The sequence below is a fragment of the Sparus aurata genome, chromosome 2 (genome assembly GCF_900880675.1).
Source record: "Sparus aurata chromosome 2, fSpaAur1.1, whole genome shotgun sequence".
In the NCBI taxonomy this organism is placed as follows: Eukaryota; Metazoa; Chordata; class Actinopteri; order Spariformes; family Sparidae; genus Sparus; species Sparus aurata.
Genome location: NC_044188.1, coordinates 7,515,881 through 7,521,998, shown reverse-complemented (window position 1 = coordinate 7,521,998; position 6,118 = coordinate 7,515,881).

The following is a 6,118-nucleotide window of genomic DNA, read 5'->3' as shown; positions in this document are numbered from 1 at the left end:
GGTGCGTCACACCCAAAGCTTGTCGTTAAGCATGATGGGCAGCTGTACCAGTGGGTCTAAGACACACAGCTTTCTGTATTTTTATGGCTATCAAGCTTTTTTCAACCTGATGCAAACAATCACTTTATCATAGGGCTTTTATCCAGCTGGCCTCTGAAGACAAAATTTACTTACCTTCAAAGTTTAGAAGGTTCAGAAAGTGAGTTTGCTGATCAAGCTGTCCAACTACATTGAAAGACCTTAATATAATGGACACACTTGTGAGCTGTCGGAAAAAAGTTGACTTCCAACTTTCTCCCAACTCAAACAACCTTTATGTATGTATGAGGATGAAGTTTGGATATACACTATATAATCCCCTTAAAAGGATACAGATAAGGTTTTCAGTGGATATTGGATCAGACATTGGGCCCTTAGGACCTTTCAAAGCTGTACCAGATGTATGATAACATGTATGATAACAACCAGCGATGATCAGGCCCTCGCTGCCCACGTATGTCGGGCTGTGGTGCTGTCCGAGGGCGTGCACGTAGATGTCTGCATGGGCACGTGTCTACCGGTAGTCTGGATCTAGGAGTACTGTTTGAGTATTCCTATGGCAAATCCATAACAGAGAAAAAGATCAAGTATATTTCGCCCAACTTTGATGTGGAATAAAAAAAACGTACTTTACATAAATAGTAAAAAATAATTATTGTTCTCTGGTAAGGATTTTGATAAAGTATTACTCGAAAAGTACACAGTAAAAGTACTTTATATTATGCATGCAAGTAGTCTAGGAAGTAGTAAGTTCAGCAATATATGAATCATGGACAACTTATAGAAAATGCGTTTTTTATTCCACATCAAAGTTGGACGAAATATACTTAATCTTCTCTGATCTCTGGTCAGGATTTTGACAAAGTAGTACTTGAAAGTACACAGTAAAAGCACTTTATATGATGCATCTAAGTAGTTTATGAAGTATTTAGTTCAACAGTATATGAATCTTGGACTACTTATGGAAATGCGTTTTTTAATTCTACATCAAAGTTGGGTGAAATTGATGCATTCAAACCTGGGGGGACTGTGTCAAGCAGGCGCCACCTACTAGACATTAGGGTTGATGCACTTTCCTTTGTTAGTGCAATTTAGGCCGCTCTCATGTCAGAACCATGTGATGGTCCCAACATAAACATAATGTGAATATTAGAAACATTTTCTTGTTTATGACTGATCAGAATATTACGTCACTGACCTCCTCATGCAATTCCCATGGATTGTGACTGGATCACAATCAGAATTCCAGTTTTGATCCTGCAAATGGGGATATTTGTGTGTCACAGCAGATAGTCGAAGTCACATTCACAAGTCGTTGAATACCGACAGTTTGGGTTGGCAGAAGCCACAACAGTGTCACTGTTGGGACACTAGTCTCTCTCCCTCTTTTTCTGTTGGCAAACAAATGATGTACAAGTTACTTAATGGGAAATAAGAGAAGGAAGTAAAAGTAGTATTTTAAATGGGTTTTACTAAGTGCTATATTTTAGGCAACTGGCATTGTTTCAGTTCAACATGTTAAATGGGTTTTGTTTACTGAGAGGAAATATAAACTGTATGTCTTTTTAGAACGCCTGCATTTATTTGATCTAATTTATGTCACGGGTTTAAAGGGGAAAGCTAAGGAAATAGGAGGTGGACCCAAATGCGGTTACTCACAAGACAAGAGGCAGGATTGAGGGAGAACAAAGGGCGAGTTTTTATTAAAATAAAAGCTGATGGCAACAAAAAACCCAAGGAGCATGAAACGAAAATGAATCCAGGACCAAAAACCAAAGTAGCAACACACCAGCAAGACAAAGTAACAAAATAAAACAGTTCAACAAAGTGCAAAGAAAAAGGCAAAGTACAAATCAAACAAGGGAAAACCAGAATTCACAATCCAAAAAACACATACCACGGGGGAACTAGAGACAGAAGGAACTCTGGGAGGACATCACACCGACAGAAGCAGATGCAGATGCAGACAGAAGCAATAAACGGACAAGGAGTGAATGGGGAACAAAGGCTTTTAAATCCAAGACACTGACGGGACAAGGAGCAGGTGAGGAGAGAAGAAGACAGGTGAGATAACAAGGGGAATGGCACAGAGGAGAAAGCATGGAGGTAAAAATGCTGACAGACAGGGGGAGACAAACATGCAAGGAGGACGGGGAGAAGACAGAGGAGAAAGATCATAGAGGAGAAAGTTAAAGGACACAAGAGGGCATGGAAATCAAAACACAAGACTCAAGACACAACACAAAGAACATGAACCTAGAGCCATTAAAATGTATATATAATATAAATTATATAATTATATTGTATTCAAAATGTACATCTACACTGTTCAGCCATCTCTATATAAAAGCAAGGAATGTCTGTCTGTGTGTGTGTTTGCCTCAAATATCTCTGCGGATCAGGATCAGACTGACCTGAGAGTCTCCACATGGCTGCTACGTGGTTCAAGGGTGTGCATCGTCGCATTTGTTCGGACTGCAATGATATCGTTAATAAATTATTTCAGAAATGCTTTATGAATTCCGCTAGCATTGCTAACCATAGCCACCATTGTCACGTGTGCACCAGAGCCAATCACTGCACACCATAGCCACGTGTGCACCAGAGCCAATCACTGCAGAGCCCGACTCCACAACACACCTCAAGAAACAAGCAGAGTTATACCTGCAGCGGCGCAAGCTGGACCGGGATTTTGCCGGTGGTTCGGTCCCGTTCTGTTCTGTGCATCTAAACTGACTGTTGTTGATTAATGAGACTAAACGAGTCCGGACCGAGTCTGTTCCCATCTGAGGAGATCCAGAGACGCGCGGGCAACAAAGTGGAATCGGAATCTGTGGATGTTCGTGTGTAGCTAGCTGCTAGCCACTAGCCCACCCACACGGCCCACCTCCCAGTCTACGGACCGGACGCACCGGCACGTCCAAAACCGGACTTAGGGTAAATAATGTCCGCCACGCTTTTTTTCGTGAACATTGACGTCACGTTTGCTTTGTGTCTGGTGCAGGAAGAAACGGTAAAACGGGCTTTTGTCACGAAAGTGTCCAAGTAGCAAGTTTGGTTGTTGAGGAACAGGCAAAGTTGTGTGAGGGACGCTGGCGGTGATAGAGATAGTGACAGAGATAGCGACAGAGATAGCAAGTTTTGAGAGTTGAGAGATTTGTGATATATAGCGTGTTTGGAGTGTATAGTTAGTGTGTAACGTAGTGTTTGGTGTAGTGTGTTTAGTGTGTAGTGGAGTCGTTTTTTTGTGTTGTGAGGCAAAACAAGGAGGAGACTGCTGAATGTGGAACAGGCAGGAATGAGCTGAGGAGCCTGAGGCATTGCCTGCATTTAAATGTAAATAGTAACACATAACTTTGTAAATTTAAAAAACTTATGCACAAATTTAGCAAACAACAATTTATATTTGCATTATAACTAATGCAATTGGTTCATTAAACATATTTGTGGTTTTCACAGTAAAAAATCTAACTTTTTCCTACTCTGATTTTATGTTATTTTGTGATTTTAGATCCATAGTGTTAATATAGTATGTCAAAATGAAAAAATAACTGTACAGTCACACATGTGAGGTTGGGATGAAAATAATGACACCAAGCAAGGCAAGGTAAATAGTTTTTAAGGTGAAATATAATGGTATAATCAAAAGTAGTCAAAAACAGCCAATTATATCCCTGATGTCCCAACTTCAAACACAACCTCATTTGGCCATCCATGAAAAAGCTACTTAACCTCCCACTTTTCTATAGGAATACATGCTTCCTACGGGCAATGCACTAGTAGTATTAAAACAACTGATAAGTGAAGTGAGCACTGATCATCTTGTTACAATCGAATGTTCTGCTGGGAAACTTTGAGTTCTTTCATTTCTGAGCCTTTTTGACAAACACCACCCACCCAAACACCGTTCAGACCAACTACACCCCCTCATGGCAAAGAACCCAAGGTGTCAAACTGTCATCCTCATTCTCCTGATCCCAATCCAGTTGAGCATCTATGGGATTTGCCAGAGCCAACCCCCATCCATGTAGGGGCCCCCGTGGATCGTTCTTGGCTCAGACTGCATCAAGTGGAAGCTCAGTTGGATTGAGATCTGGGGAATCTGGAGGCCAGGTTGACACCTTGAACTCTTTCCCATGTTCCTCAGGTCGTTTCTGAACAGTTTATGCAGTGTTGCAGGTGCGTTGTCCTGCTGGGGGTGCACTGCCACCAAAGAGTGCTGCTGCCATGAGGGGGTGTACTTGGTCTGCAGCTGTGTTTTGGTGGCTGGTGTTTGTCAAAGAGACATCCACATGAATGCTAGGACTCATGGTTTCACAGCCGAACATGGCATTGGAACACAATGATTAATGTTATTTATTTCACCTGTCACGGGTTCTAATGATGTGGCTCTCCGTGTATACACATGTTAAATGCTTTTTACAGATACGCACAAAGCCTCCACAAAGACACTCAAAACCTTCACAAATACAAAAAAAATGTCTACAAATACACACAAAACATCCACAAATACACTCAAAATATCCAGAGAAAGACTAAAAATCTTTACAATGACACACAAAATAACTATACATACACACAAAACGTGTTGGCTGTAGCTCAGTGGGTAGAGCTGGTAGAGCTGGTGGACCAGTGATCGGAAGGTCGCTGGTTCGAATCATTAAATAAGTCAAACTTATTTTACAAGCCTGGTGTTGTCAAATGTTTTCTATCAGATCAGTAGTGAGTGCTGTGCTGCTTGCAAACAGACTCTCAAGCACAAGAGCACCACCGACCCTCAGAAGCTCCCGTGTTCAGTTCAGCCTAAACGTCTGGAGAAGAGCAAACAGTACACGTTTTCGTAACTCAGTCTACATCAATACATTCAGCAACTCCTGTCGCTCACAATGTAACATTTTGGCAATAAGAGTTTTGGTGTTTTTAATATGAGCAGGAGGTATTTTTTTTAATTAAGCAAACTCACAAACGTTGTTTCATTCATCAAGGCAGAAACTCCTCTCAAATATTAATGTTCTCTGTCTCTATTTTTAATAAGTATTTTGGCTGTTGGACATTTTGTCCCTCTCTCTCTCACAGACAGACCACAAGTGTCACGGAAAATAGTAATAAAGTATCTAACTAATTATACAATAAATAAATAGGCATTAATAGATTATTTATTAGTCTAAAATAAACAAAATTAAAAAGTTTCCCATATCACTATTTAAGGATTTTGACAAAGTATTACTCGAAAGGTACACAGTAAAAGTACTAAAAATTATTCATGCAAGTAGTCTAGGAAGTCCTAAGTTCAGCAGTATATGAATCTTTGACTACTTATGGAAACAATGTTTTTTTTTTCTTTTTTTTCGCTCACATTGTCCTTTACTTTGAAATCCGGAAGGATACCTATGTGATACCTTCAGTTTATTACCGGGAATAATTACTGTAAAGGTATGGTATGTTTCATGGGTCTGATTGTGAGACTGCAGTCTGCCCCAAATTCACTACCAGCAGCACTATTTTGCACAATGTTCATTGTGTGTCCTTCAATGAATTTAGTTGGTAAAAAAATCCAAGGGGTCATGTACCTTAAAATGACCATGCTTGAAGTATATTGTGAGAAACATGAGAAAACCCTGCCTGAATAAACTTAGTCCATTTCTTACAATTTAAAGGTGTATTTACTCATTACATTAATACAGTTATAAAAGGCAATTGTAGTAGGTAGAGAAGGAAGATAACTGGATAAAATGGAGTTGTTGAATTAGAAATGTCACAGTTATGATTAAGGCATCCTGCAACAATGTCTTTTGGGAGGTGTACAGGTTTGTCAGGGCAGGGTGGTGCTCCCATTGGGCCACCCCCCTGTTAAAAATGAACAAATCACCTGCTGGTCCTCGCACTGATAGTGCTCGGGCCCTAATTATCATATTACAGAGTAAGATTGTCTGTGATATTAGGATATATAACCTAAATAAAGTGTACTTGACTTAAAAGAACAGCATAAAGCACTTTTCATCTTCACTTGTTTAAACCTTAATATGTAAATGAACTGTTTTTAATACGAAGGAGACATCAGTATGGATTCAGGGCTGGG